We start from the raw sequence: 22816 nt of genomic DNA, 5'->3' as shown, positions 1-22816 counted from the left end.
AATTATCAGGGAAATGCAAATCAAAACCACAATTAGATACCACCTTATTCCTACAAGAATGGCCACAATTTAAAAATCAAAAAATAATAGATGTTAGCGTAGATGTGGTGAAAAGGGAACACTTTTACACTTCTGGTAGGAATATAAACTAGTACAACCACTGTGGAAAACGGTATAGAGATTCCTTAAAGAACTAAAAGTAGAACTACCATTTGATCGAGCAATCTCTCTACTGAGTATCCACCCAAAACAAAAGAAGGCATTACATGAAAAAACACTTTCACACACATCATGTTTATAGCAGTACAATTGGCAATTGCAAAAAATACGGAACCAGCCTAAATGCCCATCAACGATGAGTGGATAAAGAAAATGTGTTGTATATATACCATGAAATACTACTGAGCCATAAAAAGAGCAAAATAATGGCATTTGCGGGAACCTGGATGGAGTTGGAGACCATCATTCAAGTTGAAGTAACTCAGGAATGGAAAACCAAATATTGTTATGTTCTCACCTATAAGTGGTAGCTAAGCTATGAGGATGTAAATGCATAATAATAATATAACAGACTTTGGGGGCTCAGGGGAAAGGATGAGAGGGGTGAGGGATAAAAGATTACACCTTGGGTACAGTGTACACAGCTACTGTTACGGGGAAACGAACATCTCAGAAATCACCATGAAACAAGTCATCCATGTAACCACAAACCACCTGTTCCCCAAAAACTATTGGAAGAAAAAAACAGTTATTGGTTTTATGGATTTTTGCATACATTTTTGCATCTCAATTTCATGCATTTCTTCTCTAATTTTAGTTACTTCTTTTCTTCTGCTAGCCTTGGGATTAGTTCTTTTTTCCACGAGTTCCTTTAGCGGCAAAGTTAGGTTGTTAATTTGAGATATTTCTAATTTCTTGATGGTGTTTGGTGCTATAAACTTTCCTAGCAGCATCCCAGAGATTTTGGTAAGTTTTGTCCCTATTTTCATTAATTTCAAATAATGTCTTAAAATTTCGGTCTCAATTTAAATGTTTGCCCAGGAGTTACTCAGGAACAAGTTGTTTAATTTCCATGTTATTTGTATAGTTTTGAGAGATAGTCTTGATATTGATTTCTATTTTTATTGCACTGTGTGGTTTGTGTTATTTCAATTTTTTCTGAATTTATTGAGACTTGCTTTATGACCAGGCATTTGGTGCACTTTAGAATATGTTCTATATGCAGATGAAAAGAATGTGTTGTTGGGTGAGATGTTCTTTACATGTCTATTAGGTCCAATTAGTTAAGTGTCAAATGTAGTCCAGAGTTTCTTTGTTAGTTTTCTGCCTCAGTGATCTAATACTCTCAGTGGGGTGTTGAAGTCCCCCACTTTTATTGTTTGGTTGTCTAAGTCTTTTCTAGCCCAAGAAAAACTTGTTTTATGAATCTATGTGTTCCAAAGTTTGGGTGTGTATATTTAGGGTAGTTAAGTATTCTTGTTGGATCTTACCCTTTATCATTATGTAATGCTCTTCTTTGTACTTTTTAATTTTCATTGGTTTAAAGTCTTTTATCTGATACATGAACAGCATCTCCTGCTCTTTTAGTTTTCTATTTCTATGGTAGATCTCACTCCATCCTTTTACTTTGAGTCTGTGGTTGTCCTTACATGTGAGATGGGTCTCTTGAAGATAGCACGTGATAGGGTATTGTCCTTTTATCCAGCTTGCCACTCCAAGCTTTTAAGTGGGGCATTTAGACCATTTACATTCAGGGTTAGTGTTGGTGTGAGATTTCGATCCTGTCATTGTGTTGTTAGCTAGTTGTTGTATGTACTTGACTGTTTAGTTGCTTTATAGTGCCTGTGGGCTGTTTGTTTAAGTATGTTTTTGTGGTAGCAGGTGTCATTGTTTTATTTCATCCTTTTTATTTTTTATTTTTTTTGAGACAGACACTTGCTCTGTCACCAAGGCTGGAGTGCAGCGGCAAGATCTCAGCTCACTGCAATCTCCACCTCCTGGGTTGAAGCAATTCTCCTGCCTCAGCCTCCCAAGTAGCTGGGATTACAGGTGCATTCCAGCACACCGGGCTAATTTTTGTATTTTTAGCACAGACAGGGTTTTGCCATGTTGGCCAGGCTGGTCTCGAACTCCTAACCTCAAGTGATCCACTTACCTTGGCCTCCCAAAGTGCTAGGATTACAGGTGTGAGCTACTGTACCTGGTCTGTGTTTATCTTTACCACTCCTTTAAGGTATTTTTGTAAAGCTGGTCTAAATGAAATGAATCCTCTCAGCATTGGCTTGTCTGTGATGAATTTTATTTCTCCTTCTCTTATGAAGCTTAGCTTGGTGTGATATGAAATTCTTGGTTGGAATTCCTTTTCTTCAAGGATGCTGAAAATAGGGCCCTGGTCTCTTCTGGCTTATAAAGTTTCTGCTGAGAGGTTTGCTGCTAGCCTAATGAGGTTCCCTCTGTATGTAGCTTGTCCCTTATCTCTAGCTGCCTTTTTTTGTCTGAGTGCGTTGACCTTGGTGAATTTGATGACTATATGCGTTGGATATGGTCATCTTCTATAGTATCTAGCTGGGCTTGTCTGTATTTATTGAATTTGCATGTCAACCTCCCTAGAGAGAATAGGGAAATTTTCATGGACTATATTCTCAAATATATTTTCCAAGTTTTTTATTCTCTCTCCCCTCTCAGGAATGCCAGTGAGTTGTAGATTTGGTCTCTTTATGTAATACCATAATTCTTGGAGAATTTGTTCATTTAAAAACTTCTTTTTTCTTTATTTTTTTCTGACTGAGTTGATTTGAATAACTGGTCTTCAAGCTCCGATTTTCTTTCCTCAGCTTGGTCTGTTTTCCTATTAGTACTTCTGATTGTATAATGGAATTCTTGTAGTGAACTTTTTAGCCCTAGAAGTTCAGTTTGGTTGTTTCTTGAAATGTTATTTCATCTTTCAGCTATTGGGTTGTTTTACCAGATTCCTTAGATTTAGTTTCAACTTTGTCCTGATTCTTGAACTTTCTTGCCATCCAGATTTAGAATTCTACTTATGTCATTTCACACTGGTTAAGCACCATTGCTATGGAGCTAGTGGACTCATTTTGGGGTAAGGGGACACTCTGCCTTTCTAAATTGCCAGAGTTCTTGTCCACATTCTTTCTCATCTGGGAGGGTTGGTGTTCCTTTAACTATAGTATAAGTTGAGCATAGCCAATTGGCTTTGTTTCTGAATGTTTTCAGATGGTCAAGGCTCTGTACAGGTCTTTATTTGTGGCTGAATTTTTGTCCTTGGTTTTACAGCAGGGTATATCAGCAAAACATTTTTGGTGTTATTGTTTGGGCTGTGATCCAGAGGATAGTGCTTAAGAATAATGGACAGTAAATAGTCTCTTACTTAGCCACCCAGCTCCTCTATATTTCCTCATGTTTCCAGCCACACTCTGCAGTGCAGTGGGGAGAGAGGTAATTCCTCACCAAGTCTGAACTTGGGCCTTGGTGGAGCCCCTTCTGATCACTGGCACTGTGCCTGCATTACTTTCTTTAGCTGTTCTGGGACGTGGGGCTCCCTGGGCAAAGAACGTAGCAGGGAGATAGGTAACACTCTTTCCTGGTTGGCCCTGAGGAAGAAGACATGTTCTGCTTCTATTCCAGCTCATGAACTGACACAAGTCACCCCTCTTAGTCCTCTAAGAGGGTGGGCTCTTCTCCCACTTGAATGCTGGCCACAAATTTCAGCTCTGCGCTTCTGAGCTGCACACTGCAGCTCTGGGGCACCAGGATTGGCTTGCAGCTCCATCCTCTGGACCCCTAGATTCAGGTTCCAGGTGTAATGGGAATCCAAAGTGCTCCCAGGCCACCAGGAACATAATCAGGTGGAGCAAAGCAACCAGGCTGGGCAGTGGAAGCTGAGCCATGCATACTATCTTGGAGAGCAGCTGGACAGTGGCCCTTGGAGGGGCTGGTGGGCAAGAGGGCCTAAAGAACAGACGCGTACCAGTCCCACAGAGAAATCAGCCCAGCTTCCTCCTAGCCTGGTGGTCAACTGGAGCTAGAGCTTCTCAGAGGGTGAATGGGGAGCCCTGGGGAATAGGTGGCTATGTCCATGTTTGGACACAGCCTCACTGTGCACAAAGGCCCATGCTTCCATGCTGGCTGGAGCTCCATCTCTGTCTACTCTCTGGAAGGATCCTTCTGTCAGCTCAAATGTCCATGGCAGATGTGGGGCCCCCATAGCCAGGATCCCAGCAGTCCATGGTTAGGGTAGGCAGTCCTGCAGTTCTTCATTCACCCATTCCCAGGAGCCACTTGAGGTCAGGATTGGCTCAAGCATTGGCCTACCCTGAACAAGGCTCCCAGCTTCCTACCTCCTCAGCCTCCACATCTGCATCACATCTTCATCCACTGGGCATTTTCTCTTCGAAGATCTGTCCAAGTTATGTTGGTTTACTTGAAACTTTGGTCTTTTGGGGGTAGGAACAGTGCTTCCTGGCTGTGTCTAGTTGGCCATCTTGTCCTTTAAATTAGTCTTAGAGCCAGTATACTATTTGATGGAGAAACACTGGAGGCATTTCCAGTAAGAATGGAAACATGACAAGAATACACATTATCAATAATATAATGCAATTATTATTATTTTAACACACAATCAATATTAAAATTAAAATAGTGAGATATTTGATGCTCACTAAAGGAAACTTTTTGAATCAGTGATTATACTCATATTGCATCTTAGTTTGGATAAAATTTTACCAAAAATATCTGATCTGTAATTTAAAGTTCATAAAGTGTACTGTTTAAAGTCAATTTACTTTTCCAAGTTGATCCCAATATACTTAAGAGATTTCTGACAATTGAATCAAATATCAGCTTTTAGATTTAGATTAGATAATTAAAATTAAATGCGATGTTAAAACTCAGTTCATTTGATAAAAAAGGAAAAAGTACAAATATATAAAGTTATAAATAATAAGAAACAAGCTACTATTAAAACAACAGAGAATTTTAAAATGACAGGAAACTTCCTTTACTTTGACACAAATAAATTTGAAATCAAATTTCAAATTTGATTTAATTTGATGAATTAATTATTTTCTAGAGAAATGAAGTTTACTCAAATTAATCTTATTAGTGTTAGAAAGATTAAATCAACCAATTTCATAGAAGAAATATAGGAAACAATTAGTTAAATACTACAAAAAATAGCACCAAGCCCACATAGTTTCACAAGGTAATTATTCTAAAGATTTAAATAGCAGATAGTCATAATGCTGTATGATTATTCAGAACATTGAAAGGGAAGGAAAACATCTTAATTCCTTTCATGAAGAAACTATAACACTGATACCTAAATCTGATAAAACAGTATAATGAAAGAAAACTACAGGTCAATATCACTCAAGAAAATAATGTAAAATTTTAAAATAAAAAATAGCAAACTTAATCCAACACTGTATTAAGAAAATAACACACGATAACTAAATAGGATTTATTTTAGGAATGCAAGATTGGTTTACTATTATAAACCCAATTCATTTCATATATACCATGTTGACAATTTAAAGGCATAATTATATTATCTTCACAGACGCTAAGAAAGCCTTTGACAACAACAACAAACACTAATTTATTGTTTTAAAAAAACTCAAAGAAATAAGAATTTAGGGACCCTTTCTTAACATAATGAAATATATTTCCCTTAAACTTAAAGCCAGTATACTATTTGATGAAGAAACGCTAGAGGCATTTTCATTAAGATTTGAGACGAAGCAAGAATACATGTTATGATTAATACGATCCCATATTATTCCACAGTTCTTCGATGAGAGCCAACCCAATTAGATGAGATAAATTCTTGAAAAGCATAAAAATTGGTAAAGAAGAAGAAAAACTACTTCTATTTGCAGTTGTTAAGATAATAAACCTTGAAAATTCCAGAGGGTCAATGATAAAACCATCTCAAGAAATCAAATATTCTAGTGAATTAGCTGAATGCTGAATTAACATTAACAAATTAGTAGCCTTTATATACTCTTTAACAACGAACATTTAGAGAACTTAAGAGTAAGTCCATGTATAATAAGAATAAGAATAAGAACACTATAATAAGAATAAGCAATAAGAACACTAAATACTTATAAATAAATTTAATAAAAATGTACAAAGTTTGTGAAAGGAAAATTTTAACACTCACAAAGGACTCTAAAGAAGACTTTAAAAATTAGGAAAATACCCTGTATTTTGGATAAAATGACTCAACACTATAAGGACGTAAATTCTCCATAAGTTGACGTATAATTCATTCAAACCTAATAAAAATACCAACAAATTATGAAATTAGGTAAATTGACTAAAGTTCACATGAAATCACATGCATACAAGAATAGCAAGGAAAATACTTCTGTAAAAAAAGAAATAAGAGGAAGACTACCTTACTGAACATTAAAAGATACTACAAAGCCTTTATATTTAAAATGATGTTATACTAGCATCATATTGAATAGACAGATAAAGCAGTGGAATAGAATAGAAGGTCCAAATTTAAAACTAAATACATATGAGAATTTAGTATATGACAACAGCAGCATTTCAAACCACTTAAAAATAGACTTAATAACTGCTGCTGGGACAACAAAGTAGCCATTTGGAAAAGGTAAATTTAGATCCATATCTTATATCATATGCAAGAATAATCTGCAAAAGGAATGGAATTCTGGTGTAAAAAATAAAATCAAACAAGTACTTGAAAAATTCATCTTTAACCTTGGTGTAAGAAAAGGTCTTCTAACTATGACTCAAATTCAGAGGCAATAAAAGAAAAATGTCAATGAATTTGACTATATCATTTTTAAAAATTTTGCAGGAAAAAAACCCACTATACAAAAAATCAAAAGACAGCCAATGAACTGGGAGAAAATATTTGCAACACTTACCACAGACAAAAGACTAGTGGTATATTTCTCCCTCTCTCTCTCTCTCTCTCTCTCCCGCCCGCCCTCATCCCCTTAAGTGCAAACTTATGTTAAACTCAGAGAATTTAGGTAATCTGATCAAGATCACATGTAGCAAGTCATGAAGTCCAGTTTGCAACCAGTTCAGTCTGACTTTACAAACCTCTTTTTTTTCTACCTTTCCTGGCTATCAATTCAAGAAAGCCAGCAAGTGGGGGGGAAATGGATTATTTATCAAAATTTCTACCCATTCCTTCACTAATTTCTCCACCACATTTAACAGTGAATAGCAACTTCCATATAACACATTCTATTAATATGTGATGTGCTTGACTATTCATAAATCAGCAAAGCTCTTAAAAATGCCCTTTCACTTTAACTTAGGAACAAAATGGAATTAAACGTGACACTACAATCTTAGAGTGTCACACAAAATAAACCTTTAGTTAAGTTTCCATTCTTACAACTCCTAATTCTGAGATTCACAGTATATATTACTGTGCGAATACACAGCTCAAAGGTAACCCACCTTTAATAAGGCCAGCCCCTTAACATTTTTTCTTTCTCCTCAAACTCTCAGAGAATTTGTAAAGTTTTTCTTACCTTCTGTGTAAGATCATTTCAAGTCCCTTTTCTTACGAAGGTTCCAAGCTTAAGATACCTAGAAAAGAACAACTAATAAGGAACCAAACTGGCAGGGGAAGGAAGGAGGAAGGCATTGAGGTCGAGTGAAGTCAACACTAGACCATGAGATGAAGCCCTGGCTTTTGGTTTCTGCACCCACACTGACACTTTACTCCTTGTGGTAAGTCATTGCCCTGTGGATTTCAGGTTCTTTAAAAATAAAAGGGATAGCATTAGGAGATATACCTAATGCTAAATGACGAGTTAATGGGTGCAGCACACCAACATGGCACATGTATACATATGTAACAAACCTGCACGTTGTGCACATGTACCCTAAAACGTAAAGTATAATAATAATAATAAATACATAAATAAAAATAAAAGGAACAAACATAAGATGACTTAAAATTCCTAATTGTTTTAATAATTATAGCATCGTTTTGTTCTTTATATATATATCAATACAATTTATGTTAAGTGTTTGAAAAACTGTAAAAAGCACAAATAAATAAATTGAGGATAATAACATTGTTATCCTTTGTGTTTCTCATCTCTTTTCCCCTCTGCTCCAGCTATTTACTTGTCTGCCTTTATGACTATTCCCATAAAATTGTTCTGTTGAAAAATTTCTCATCTCTTTTCCCCCTGTGCTCCATGTATTTACTTGTCTGCCTCTATGACTATTTATATATCCAAACATTTCTTTTTGAATTTGAGATCTAAAGGTGTGATAAACTCTGTTTCCAAGTAAAATACATTATGAACACTTTCCATGTGATTAATAGAAAACTCTTCATGGTCACATGGTATTTCATTTATTAGATATCCATGGGATATCGAATTATGCTTGTTTTAAGATAGCTATATATAATTTTTATTTTTTATTTGTTTTACTTAAGATGAAATTTTGAAGTAGAATTGAATCATTAATATTTTATAATAGTGTCCTCAACTTTATAAGTTCAGTAGTCTTGGGCTAGAATTTGAATGTAAAATTTGGCTGCAATGGCATCATCATCTTCAGAGGCTTGAGTCCCCCTAAAGGATAAAGTGCCTAATACATATATCTGTGAAACCAAACTGAAGCTAAGTGAGTTTCAAAATTTCAATAAGAGCAAATTAATATGAGTGAAAATTTGGAACACAAAAGTGACATGCTTCATGCACTAACTGTTGATGTCTTAAGGGAACAGCTATTCTATTTTGTATTTTATCAAGATTGTGTTATAAATTACAAATCCCATTGACTTTTTAGCAATCATATTAGAGAAATATTATTAGCTCCTGAACTTAATAACCCCTCAATGAGTCATTGTTGAGATCTCTGTCAATTCAGTTGAAAAATATAAATGCTAATACCTTGACTTTTCATTCTGCCGGTGACCTCAGTTAGATAACACTGATCCTTTTAAAATGATAAAATAGTGTGATCATAGCATAGCTAAAAACAAGATATTTAAAGGCATTTAGATCTTTCCAGAATTTGAAGCCTTAAAATATGTATGTCAAAGTAGGCAATGAATTTATCTAAGATTTATTTTAGAGCAGCTGAAATTATAAGACCAAAGTAAATGAGAAACATTGTTAACATGAAATTTAGCCAAGGGGTCACCATTCTTATAAGAAATGAAATGATGGCAAAATAATCCCTAATTCATTTTCTATGTACAATGCCTATCAAATGCATTATTACTATTTGCATTAAAACAAAATCTTATACATCTTTCTATTGGCTGTCTCTGGAGCAAGGGCATTTCTAATCAGTGTCACTATGTTTGGAAACTTGTACAAATGACCAGTGTCTTGTCCAAGTACCAGTTATAAGTACACTTAATTCAGAGTACAAATTTGATGACTAAAGTATCACATGTGCAAAATGCTCCCAGGCTGCTATGCCTGCCTGATATTAGTATAGCATTTCTCAGCTGCTTGTGAATTTTGTTATGCAATTGTATCCTAGTAAAATTAATGCAGTGAAAATAGGAAACACTTGTATATTCTAACAACTCATATCATAAAATCTTTTAATTGGGCATAAAATTCTGTTCTTATTCTATCAACAAAAGGAAAAAATAACACTTACCTACCCTCTATCACCTTTAGTTATGGATTCTTGAAAAATCTCCCTAAGTTTTTCAACAAACCAAAAAGATGGTTTTTTGGAGAGAATATGACTCACCTATCTTCAACTTCCTAAGTCCAAATCTAGACATATTTCCTTTTTGACAGTAGAAATTCTCAGATGATCCTATGTTATATGGGTAGTCTAGCATTTGAACATTGAGTTATTTGGGGATGATTTCATTTGATCATGCAACTATAATTATATAAAAAATTGAAATGAACACTTCAGAACCAAAACTTTCAGAAGATTTGTGCTCTAATTTTTACTGAATACATTGTTTTAGCCTTAGATTTAATACAATTATTGAACATAAAATACCAATTTTATAACTATCATCACGGCCTCACTTGAATAAAACTGGACTAAATTCCCTGATCCATCACTCAATAATTGTGGAAACTGGGGAAAGTTATTTAATAATTGAAGCTGTAATTGTAGATCAGTAATAAGACACATTTCCTTGTAATATACTGAGTTTGGTATCAAATAATACATACAAACCTCTTAGAACAGTTCGTATCACACAATGAGCAACCAATAAATTTTAGTTGTTATTTTGTTGAAACACTTTTTCAAAACCAGTAAACTAGACACAAAACTGGGTTTCATAATTAAATCACACAGAAATTTAGATCAGTTCTCAGTATAATTTTAAACATATTAATTGCCTGAAGATATGGATAATTTGGCTTCTCTAAAATGTGTTTGCCAAATATTCAGAAACAGCATTGTCTTAAGAGATAAACATTAAGACGAATATTAAAAATAAAGAAAATGTGCATAAAAACTCCTCAACTTATGCAGATAATCCACCCTCAAAGAAGAGGTAATAACTCCCTACTTTTTCAGTGTGGGCTGTACGTGTGGCTACACTTCAAAGAGTCCAGTGTGGAAACAGAGAGCAAAAAAAAAAAAAAAGAACGATTCCGCAGCACAGAAAACTGACAAACACTATCTCAGCCAGGCAAGCAAGGTCAATATGAAGTTACAAATCACGTTAATAGTATATACCCATAATATGATGGGATGAACATTACACTTTATATCTGTGATCTTCCCTCCCAAGAAAGCTTCACCCCAGTTTAATCATGAGAGAAACATCAGACAAATTGCAATAGAAGGACATCCAACAAAATACCTAACCAATACTTAAAAAAAAAAAAATTGCCAATGTCATCAAAAACGAGGAAAAGTATGAGAAATTGTCGCAACCTAGAAGCGTGTAGGGGACATGACAACTAAATGAAACTAGATGGGATCCTCCAACATAGAAAAACAAGTAAAAAAAAATAGGGATATCTGAAAAAATCTATGGTATTTAGTTACTAATAATGCATTAATACTGTTTTATTAATGGTAACAAATACACCACACTAATGCAAGATGTTAATAGTGACAATTTAGTGAAAGTTATTTAGGAACTCTCTATATCCTATCTTGTTAATTTTTCTGTAAATTTAAAACTGTTCTAAAAAAAGTTGTTAAAAAACAAAACAAAACTCTGCTCAGACCAATGTTAGGAAGTTGAGACAGGCTCTGTAAACGAACGTCTTCTCTACACAGAGCAGTGTGCAAGGAATATATTCTGAAACTCTAGGGGATCCTGCTGTAGAAAGATAACTCCCTAAGTTAAACAGCATTTGTTTTGCCAAGTATAAAACTGTATAGTCAGAAAAAAATGCAATTATGTGGGATTTAGGATATAAGACCAAAATTAACATTCAAAATCAGAAAGATAAATAATTGTTTAATTATGTTGCACACTTTAGGACATTTTTGTGGCTTTTTCTGGTACTATTTTTATTATTTTACCCATTAGAAAGAGTGACATATTTTTAATTCAAAAGCTACTAAACAGTATGAATTTGGAAGTTGCAAAAGAGACAAAAATGGCCATTGACTTGAATTAATCACTGGATTGTAGTGCAATGATCCAGCTGTTGAAAACATCAATGAGGGGAGGTTATACATATAATTCACTGTGCCTTATTTTGTGTTACTGTAGACATGGTTAAAATAGAGTGATGGAGACACAGTTAACTTATAAATATATTAGCCATGTAATTGCAATAAAAAAGACATGAAAAAGAAGCTGCTTAAACAAGATGAAAGTTTTCTTCTTTCTCACAGAACAGTTCAAAACAGTTTGTCCATCTTTAACATCTGCCTCCCTTTTCTGGGTCCAATTTTGCTGCTCAAATTTTTACCATCTACGAGACAGCATCAAGTGGGAAAAGGACCTAGAAAGTTCAAATACATTTACTTTCTAGGTGTGACCTGGAAGTCCTAGACTTCAGTACACTCACATGCCTCTGGTCAGAATTTAGTCCCTTGGCTATGCCAAAGTGCAAGCAAAACTAGGTTGTGCATTTTTCGATGGGTAACCTGGTAACCAGCTAAAATTAGGAAGTTCTATTATTAAACAAAAAGAGGACACTTTTTGGTAGATATCTAGCCATCTTTGCTATTGTGATTTCTGGGTCCCACAAGTTCAAAATTTGCAAGAACAACAGCAAAAAATGGCACTTAAAGATTGTATTCAAATGCAGGCTGTCATTTAATAGGTCTGAGATAGTGTCAGAGGTTATGCTTTTAACAAGCTTCTAATTGGTGTCAATACCGATAATCCAAGGGCCAAACTTTGACTTTTAAGATGCCTTACCTAGAAGAACTGCTATTGAACCAGATCTGGAAGGAGCCTGTGTTCATATTAAGTAATATTTTTGCTCTTTGGTTCGCCTTTTTTTTTCCTTGTGTGTAGGATGTTAGTAATGGTGGTAATAGAACTCACAAATAAAGCATGTGCTTTGTGAATAAAATTAGAAATAAGTGGACTCTATACAAGAAAATTTTGGGATATATTTTCTCATTGTTAAAGTGGTATATGTAATTTACCACTGAGACAGTTAATCTTAACTAATGAACTAAGAAGCAGGATAAAATTATGGAGAGGTGGTATGTGGGTGAGTGCATACTCAAAAGGATGAGAAGAAAAATTTAAATTTGTATATGAACTAAAAAATAAAGAATATTTCAAAGATCAAAAGAGGAACTGTTAAGAAGTGAGTTTCCACTCAATAAAAATATATCCGGTTTTTCTATTGTATGTCTCTCAGTATAACTGAAACTCATTTTTGCATGCAGCATAGTATATTGACAGCAGAAATATTACATGATTTTTGTCTGTTTTGCAAATATATATCCCCTATTCAATAAGTGAACACTGGAATGGATAGAAACACATAATACAAACATGTCCACAGGATATTCACAGTTGAAACAGGGACAATTATCAGATAATGAGCATGGCTTGAGGACTGCAAAACTCCCTCAAAATTCCTTGCACATAAATATAACCTTTTTGGTTCACCTGCATAATCAGTCCAAAGTAAGCATACATTATTTATTCATCAACATCGAACCTCCTAACATGATTTCTAGAAGTAAGATAATAAAAGAGGTTTTTATACTTTATTTTCTAAATAAGCTATTCACTTTAAGAGTAGGCCTGTGAATCACCGCAGTGCCTAAGCTTAGGGTCAGTGGGGCTAGGGTCATGACATAATCAGTACATGATAGGTGATGGTTAGGATAAAGAAATGAACATGAAACTTCCTGAAGGTTGCTGAAAAATCTATTGACTCATTCTAGATAATTTCAGTGCTTATCACAAGGAAAATACAGACACTCTGATATACAGATTGAATTACAGCACATCTCTTCCCTCTTAGAATTTATAATCTAGTAGGGAATATGAGACATTGATGGATGAAAATTGTTATAGAATAAAAAATACCTTTGATTAGGTCCTAAAGCATAGTTAAAACCATGCATGTCATAGGCATTTTACAAAATGATCAATACTGGTGGGACCGATTAGAAATGAGTTCATCAAATTACAGAATAAGGAGGCATTTGCAGGTCTATATACATGACACTACTCATTCAGTCTCATCTGGGTTACTCTACTACATTTTTGCCAAACTCACACATAACAACATACAGGAGTGGCAAATACTTCACCTGTTAAGGTAAGTCATTTGAGCAGCTGTGAGATTCAATATTCCAATAAAGAAGCTTAGATTTAAATGTGTTAGAGGATACAAAATTGCAGCTAGATAGGAGGAATAAGTTCTAGTGTTCTATACCACTGTAGGATGACAATAGTTAACATTAATATATTATATAGCTTTAAATAGCTAGAGAGAGAATATTGAATGTTCCCACACAAAGAAATGATAAACTTTTGAGATGATGGATATGGTAATTATTCCAATCAGATCACTATATATTGTATATATACAGAAATATCATTATGTACCCTATGAATATGTACAATTATTATTTTTCAATTAAAGTAAAATTTTAAAAGCCTAGATTTAAACTCTGCATTGATGAATAAATGGGAATTCAACAAGACAAGATTATCCCAGGTAGAAGGGGTGTAGGAAGTTATGTAGAAAAGCACAAGTAAATACCAAAGGAGAGAATTTGACAGTGAATGTCAAGAGTGAAAAAAAGCATGAATAGACTAACTTTTACACATTATTGAATGTAAGCTAAGTATTAGGCTGAATCTTAGAGTAAAAGAATACTCACTGAGGACTGTGGAGAAGGCACATAACAGGAGAGATGATGTGCTTTAAGAATACTCATCTGTCAGTGTCCTTTCAGGAAGACTGGGAAAGAGCACAAAGTGAAGACCAGCCAAAAGAGGAAGAGTCAAACGTGAGAGAGAGAAAGGCTTGCAGTGTGTGATGACAGTGGCACTAAGCCTCGGGTGAACTGTGTTGGATGCTGTGAATACCCACATCCCTTATACATATTCTTTTTGGATGAACAACAGTCTTCCAGCTACCAAAATCTGCATCTCCTGGTCCAGAATATTTCCCCAGAAGGTCACTTCGCTTGCTAAATCTCTAAGGAAAATTAGCAGTCCTCCACATGAGTTGTAACCTAATGATGATGTCAAGGAGTATTTTTACTCCAAGTCCATTTTCCATCAAGTGGAATATTTCTGATGTAGTGTTTTACATTGTTTCCCAGTCTTCACTATGGAATTATTCAGTCAGCAAATGTGGTTTATTATCACATTGTTGGCTGCCTATTCCTTCCTGTACCACTTTCCCATTTCTCTCGTTTCCCATGCCTAGGAATAAAAATAAAATACTTACACTTGAATATTAAAATTAGAGTTTGCTTCTGAGGGAGCCCAAACTAAAGCATTCATTTTTTTTCAAAATGGAGAAAAAACACCTTTGATGAACATTTGCATTTGGAAGACAATTATAGCAATGTAAAAGGCTTTGAAGAGTGCAAGATCAGGCAATTGATTCATTTATTTATGCAGTACTTCTGAGTGCCTACTGTGGCTAAGCACTTCACAATAGGCTAAAAATAAAATGATGAGCAAAAGCAAACATCCACCATCATAAAGCTAATACTGTACTGAAGGCTTCATGTAATAAACAAATGTAAAAATTGCAACAGAAACAAGTGCTGCAGAATACAGGCGCATGTAGGATGTGACTATGAGAATACGTAACACAGAAAACTGACTCACATAAGCTGGGTAAGAATTTTATAAGGAAATCACAATTTACTGAGACCAGAAGGAAGAATAGAATAGTAGGCAAAACATAAAAGTATGTGAAAAACTATATTTTAGAAGGAAACATATGGCATTCAAGAGATAGAAGGAACACTTGTATCAGCTGAAGAAGAGCAGTGTGCTTGATATGGCCAGAAATGCAGGTCTTACCTGACATCTTAAGAGATAGGTTTGCAGCAGAGACAATTAACTGTTTACTAAAAACCGTGTCCCACCATTTACAGTGGAAAATTTTCCTGAGAAGTGACTACCATTTGAAGGAAAATATCTCCAGACATAAATGCAGATATATATGGCTATCAGGCTGATTCTGGCCAATCCAGAGTATTAAACCACTATAGAAAAGAGTATGGAGGTTCCTCAAAACTACAAGCAGAACTATCATATGATCCAGAAATCCCACTGCTGGGTATATATCCACAAGAAGGGAAATCAGCATATTGAAAAGTTATTTGCATTCCCATGTTTATTACAGCAATATTCACAATAGCCAAGATAATGAAATCATCCTTAGTGTCTATCAACAGATGAATGGATAAAGAAAATGTGGTACATATACACAACGCAATATTATTCAGCCACCTGAATGAAACGCTGTAATTTGCAACAACATGGATAGAACTGAAGGACATTCTGTTAAGAGAAATAATCCAGGCTCAGAGACAAATATCACATGTTCTCATATGTGAGAGCTAAAATAATTGATCTCATGGAGGTGGAGAGTAGAATGTTACCCGAAACTGAGAATAGTGGGACATGTTTAAAGAGGAGTGGGTTAGTGGGTACAAAAACACAGTTGGATAGTACGAATAAGATCTTGTGTTCAGTAGTGAAATAGAGAGGATATAGTTAATAATCTATTGTATATTCCAAAATAACCAGAAGAGTGGATTTGGAATGTTCACAGCACAAAGAAATGATAAATGTCCGAAGTGTTGGATCCACCAATCACCCTGATTTGATCATTATACATTGTATGCTTATATCAAAATATTACATTTATTCCACGTGTATGTGCAACTATTATGTACCCATAAAAATTGAAAGTAAAATAAATGATGTGCACATCTGGAATAACATGTTTAAGATTTTATGTGACTCCTTCATTCTTTTTAACTTCTTTTATCAGAATGCAGAGAACTCTGTGTCATTAAGCGACAGAACATTGGTTCTTGTGTCATAATTAGGCTGCATCTCACATACCAGAAATATATTTTGTACTGTTGGATGAATGAAAGAGAATCTTTTGTGTTATGCCAATAAAATGTAGTTTTTTTTGTTATGGAAGCTACTTTTTTCTAACTAATGTGACTATCCTAAGAGAAATTTGGAGCCATTGAGCAGTTTTAAGGAATAAAATAGATGCCAATTTAATTGATTTTAGAAAGATATTCTTCTGGCTACAGACTGAAGATGGAATTTGAGACTAGGCAAAGTGGATGCAGATATTCCAACTAGGAGACTTTTGCAATAGTTATGATGAGTTGATGATAGCTTGGAACTTGAACAAGACCAAACCTTGATTAGCAATATCTGTGCTTAAGCTTTGCTTACAACAGAGAAAAAAAAGATTCATGACTTACTACTTGTTCTTTCTTGATGCAGACAATCCTATTGTTTCCTACTGTCATGACATGTGTCCAATAAAACTGATGGAAATACCATTAACTAATGAAAGTCATAGGTGAAAAAGACTCATGAACTTGTATTCTGCAATTTGTAAAATATAAAATGCACATTCACTTATTCATCCAATTTCTTCATGAATTGCAAACTGTCAATTAAATCAATGATTCTGAAAACCATTAATTTAATGAAATAGCATATGTGCTAGAAGTTATAAAATATGTTTATCAGGATAATTAAGCATAGCAACATATTCTTTAAAATTAAAATATACCTCAATTAGTCACCAATGTAGCAGTTCATAAAAATGACATCAATGTGATACATAATTCATATGGATGATATTCAATTCAGGAAGTGAATGAATATGGCAAATTTCAAATTTGTGCTGCTTGATTAAAAAATATTTTAAGAATCGTTATTCCCCTTTTCTTTGTATTTTTATGTATTGGAGCCTCCACAATGATAATAAGAATATTGTTTCATATCATCTGGTAAAATCACTACTCACACTGATGGTGTAGCCCTGACAGCATAGAATTTCTACTGCCCCCTTCCTGTACTACCAGATGCTGCTGATTTTTATCAGCTAGAGACAAATCTGAAAGTTTTAAGCTGTGTAAATTACTAGAATCTACTTTCTGTCTAAACTGATACATCCTATTAATCATTAGCAAAAAACAATAATTTTATTGGGGCTTGTTCACACCACTTTTTTAAGACATTACCTCCAAAATGCATAAAGATTAACTGAAAGTTTTGGGTGAACATGCAATATTAATGCATATGGTATATGCCTTATAAGTTAGTAGCTGCAATGATGTACTATCTGTAAGAATACCTGGAGTTGTTTATTTTGCCACCCATTCATTTATTATGCATGTATTCATTCCATCAATATGCAGAATTATCATCTCAACTTTGTCCTTTACCAACAGTGTACCCTTGATCAAGTTATTTAACCTTTTAGAGTTAGTAATATCTGCTTACTTATGAGACTTTTGCTAGCATCAGCTAAAACCACGTAACAGTGATTTGTTAAGCCATAAAGATCTGTACTAACACGTTTGTATCTTAAATTGTTATCTGAAACACTGGACTTTCTCAAATTCTCTCTGACCTACAGTACAATCATGCAAGAGACATCTCAGAGATAATTCTTTTGTGAACCTTAGCATACTAACAATGGAGAACAGCAAACTGAAAATAAACTTACTATGAAGCTACGAAGAGAAGCTTCATGTTCAAAATGTTTTCTGAATCATTCCTATCACACTAGTCCATGATCTTATAGAAGTATTGTCTCCTGAGTTAATAATTACAAAGCAACTCTTCCCAGTTGTATGATAAAGAATTTACTGAGGATCGTAATGAGTACTGAGCTACTGCTTGATCATACTATGTTCTAATACATTAATAGTTCAATGCATTTAATGTGATCCTGAATCTTCTCTTGTCCAACTTCAGTTACATTATCCAAAATAATAAATGAATTTGTAGGTGAGATTAACGTGGTTTGACAATGTTAATTAGCTGCCAGATCTACCATGCACATGGGAGGTAACCATGAAGTGACATTTTAACATATAATAAATGGAGTAGTTCCCCCCTCCCTCTCTCATTTTGCCAACAATCAGAAAAAGATATCATTCCTCCAGTTAAACATAAATTGATTTTTTGGCTTAGAAGGAGGGTCTCCCAGTAAAAGCTGTGCATTCAAGGGTATAATGAGATTGATTCCATGCTCTGTGAATAAAAACACATGACATTTAAATTTGGCTACTTCAAGGATGAGTGAATGATTAAGATGAGCACATATGTTGAAGAAGCAAGTTAAATGAGAGACTGTTAAAGCGAAGTGCCATGACATGTCAAACAACAGAAACGTCATTTAGAGGACTATGATTAACATGTAGATTTTTGTCTGCTGTCCAATCTATACTCCAGGCAAAGCCAAGTTTAATATTACTAGATTTCCAGTGTGTCCTTTGAATACGATAATCCTCACTGTGTGATATATACATGAGGATACGTATGATGATTTATTTAAAATAAAACTAATGATAAAGTGACTGGATATTTCTTGCATACTTTGGTAACTGGGGTCACCACGAGCTAGTTTGACTACTGTTTTTTTCATCATAGAAGTTTTAACATCTTGCGCAGTCAAAATTAAAACAAATAAGAAAATCACCCATAAACATAATTAAAACAAAAAAATTTATATTCTCCTGAATTTTCTTAGTCTCCTTTTCTTCATATAAGCATAATCTGTATATTTATTGATCCCTTCATCTGTACTAAGCACTAAGAACTAAGTGTTCAAGAATGAATAAAAGGTATTCCCTAAATATTGAAGGAGTTAATATATAGTACACCACACTTAATGAACAAATACGTACTGTCTTATTCAGTTACATAATAAACATTATTCCTTATGAGCACATACCCTTCTTTTAAGGAAAATATTTTAATTACCAAAGTTACACATGTATATTATAAAAATCTCAATGATAATTACATTGAATATAAAATAAACTTCCTGTTTCTTTACAGTACCCCATATTGTACTTACTGGAAAGAATCAATAATAATTTGGAGTGTTTCCATCTAGCTACACACTCACAGACACAGACTAGATCTACAGAACTTGTTTTTGTTTTATATAAATGAGGTCTAACTATGCATATGTTTGAGACTTGCTATTTATCAATTAGTTTACTTGGAAGTTACTTCCAAATGTCTACTGATACAGATCTACATCAGCATTTTGTGTGTTTATGTGTAATAAGACTTTCCTACAACTAGGCAATATTCAGTAATTTGTTTTTAAGTCAATTTCCCAAAGTGGAAATTCAAGTTATGTTTGTTATTAAAAAAAACCTCTGTGATATATTGCCAAATTAATTTTTAAATATTTTATTTTTTAATTGACAAAGGGTATACATACTTATGGTATGCGACATAATGTTTTGCTATATGGATACACTGTGGATTGGCTAAGTCAAGCTAATCAACGTATTCGTTCCCTCAAACTCACATACTTTTTTCTTGTGATAAGAACACTTAAAATCGACTATCTTACTAAAGTTCAAGTATACATTATGTGGTTATTAACTGTAGTCACCATGTTGCACAGTAGATCTCCTAAACCTGCTCTTCCTGTCTCAATAAAATTTTGTATGCTTTTGACTAACATCTCCTCAATCCCCAGTGTCCCCAAACCCCTGGTGACCACCATTTTGTTCTCTATTTCTCTGAGTTTGGCTGTTTTAGATTCTAGTTATAAATGAGATGATGAGGTATTTGTTTGTCTGTGCCTGGCTTATTTCACAGTTTATCCATGTTGTCACAAATCACCAGGATTTTCTTCTTTCTTAAGGCTGAATTGTATTCTACTGTGTATACTGCATTTTCCTTATCCATTCTTTCATTGATGAATACTTAGTCTGATTCTATATCTTAGGTTTTGTGAATAATGCTGTAATGAATATTGTGGTGCAGCTATCTATTCAACATACTGATTTCATTTCCTCTGGATATGTTCCCAGAAATGAGATTGCTGGATCATATGGTAGTTCTATTTCTAGTTTTTTGAGGAACCTCCATACTCTTTTCCATAATGGTTGAACTAATTTACATTCCCAGCAATAGCACACAAGGGTTCCCTGTCTCTACATCCACACGAACACTTACTTACCTGTTGTCTTCATGATAACAGCCATCTCAACAAGTGGGAGGTGATATCTAATTGTGAGTTTTATTTGCATTTATCTGATGAATAGTTATGTTGAGCATTGTTTAATATAACTGTTGACCATTAGTACTTTTTTTTTTGAGAAATGTCTTTTTACATCCTTTGCCCATGTTTTAATTGGGTTGTTTTCTTGCTATTGAGTTGTTTGTATTCCTGCCACATTTTGGATATTAAGTCCTTATTAGATATATGGTTATAAAATGTTTTCTCCCATTCCGTAACTTGTCTCTTCAGTCTGTTGATTGTTTCCTTATCTGTGCATCATCTTCTTAGTTTGAGATAATCACATTTGTCCCTTTTTGCTTTTGTTGCCTGTGCTTTTTGAATCATATCCAAAAAATGATTACCTGAACTAATTGCCTTAGTTCATTTAGTGTTACTATAACAGAATACCTGAGATTGGGAAATTTATAAAGAAAATATGTTTATTTAGCTTACAATACAGCAGGCTTGGAAATACAAGCAGCACGACACCAGCATCTGTTCAGCTTCTGGTGAGACCTTTTGTACTGTGCCATGTCGCGGGGGAGAAATTCAAAGGGGAAGTGGACACATACGAAGAGGCAAAAACCCTAGGGGCATCCGGGCTTTATAACAACCAACTCTCATAGGAACTGATCTATTTCCTGAAAACCAATCCAGTCTTGTAAGACCTCACTCAGGATTGAGAGAACGGCACCAAGCCATCCATAGGGATGGATCCACCCATATGACCCAAACACCTTCCGCTAGGGCCCCTCCCAACACTTCCACATTAGGGATCAAATTTCTTTTTTTTTTTTTTTTTTCATTTGGAAACTTGTTTTTTTTTATTTTATTTTTTTTATTTTTTTATTTTATTTATTTTTTATTATACTTTAAGTTTTAGGGTACATGTGCACATTGTGCAGGTTAGTTACATATGTATACATGTGCCATGCTGGTGCGCTGCACCCACTAACTCGTCATCTAGCATTAGGTATATCTCCCAATGCTATCCCTCCCCCCTCCCCCCTCCCCACCACAGTCCCCAGAGTATGATATTCCCCTTCCTGTGTCCATGTGATCTCATTGTTCAATTCCCACCTATGAGTGAGAATATGCGGTGTTTGGTTTTTTGTTCTTGCGATAGTTTACTGAGAATGATGGTTTCCAATTTCATCCATGTCCCTACAAAGGATATGAACTCATCATTTTTTATGGCTGCATAGTATTCCATGGTGTATATGTGCCACATTTTCTTAATCCAGTCTATCATTGTTGGACATTTGGGTTGGTTCCAAGTCTTTGCTATTGTGAATAATGCCGCAATAAACATACGTGTGCATGTGTCTTTATAGCAGCATGATTTATAGTCATTTGGGTATATACCCAGTAATGGGATGGCTGGGTCAAATGGTATTTCTAGTTCTAGATCCCTGAGGAATCGCCACACTGACTTCCACAATGGTTGAACTAGTTTACAGTCCCACCAACAGTGTAAAAGTGTTCCAATCAATAGAAAAAGAGGGAATCCTCCCTAACTCATTTTATGAGGCCAGCATCATTCTGATACCAAAGCCTGGCAGAGACACAACCAAAAAAGAGAATTTTAGACCAATATCCTTGATGAACATTGATGCAAAAATCCTCAATAAAATACTGGCAAACCGAATCCAGCAGCACATCAAAAAGCTTATCCACCATGATCAAGTGGGCTTCATCCCTGGGATGCAAGGCTGGTTCAACATACGCAAATCAATAAATGTAATCCAGCATATAAACAGAGCCAAAGACAAAAACCACATGATTATCTCAATAGATGCAGAAAAAGCCTTTGACAAAATTCAACAACCCTTCATGCTAAAAACTCTCAATAAATTAGGTATTGATGGGACATATTTCAAAATAATAAGAGCTATCTATGACAAACCCACAGCCAATATCATACTGAATGGGCAAAAACTGGAAGCATTCCCTTTGAAAACTGGCACAAGACAGGGATGCCCTCTCTCACCGCTCCTATTCAACATAGTGTTGGAAGTTCTGGCCAGGGCAATCAGGCAGGAGAAGGAAATAAAGGGTATTCAATTAGGAAAAGAGGAAGTCAAATTGTCCCTGTTTGCAGATGACATGATTGTATATCTAGAAAACCCCATCGTCTCAGCCCCAAA

At 34.7% G+C, this 22816-nt stretch overlaps 1 long non-coding RNA gene across 2 annotated transcripts in view; it reads right to left on the bottom strand.

The window, feature by feature from the left end:
* LOC117979569 (uncharacterized) overlaps window positions 1–22816 on the bottom strand; it is a 284518-nt gene that overhangs the window by 123396 nt on the left and 138306 nt on the right. For both annotated transcript variants that reach the window (XR_008624663.2, XR_008624664.2), the window contains exon 3: window positions 7542–7599. This is a non-coding gene — a long non-coding RNA (uncharacterized LOC117979569). The remainder of the gene's footprint in view (window positions 1–7541; window positions 7600–22816) is intronic.

Source organism: Pan paniscus, chromosome 2, assembly GCF_029289425.2.
Source record: "Pan paniscus chromosome 2, NHGRI_mPanPan1-v2.0_pri, whole genome shotgun sequence".
Classification (NCBI taxonomy): Eukaryota; Metazoa; Chordata; class Mammalia; order Primates; family Hominidae; genus Pan; species Pan paniscus.
This window is presented reverse-complemented; position numbering and strand designations above follow the sequence as displayed.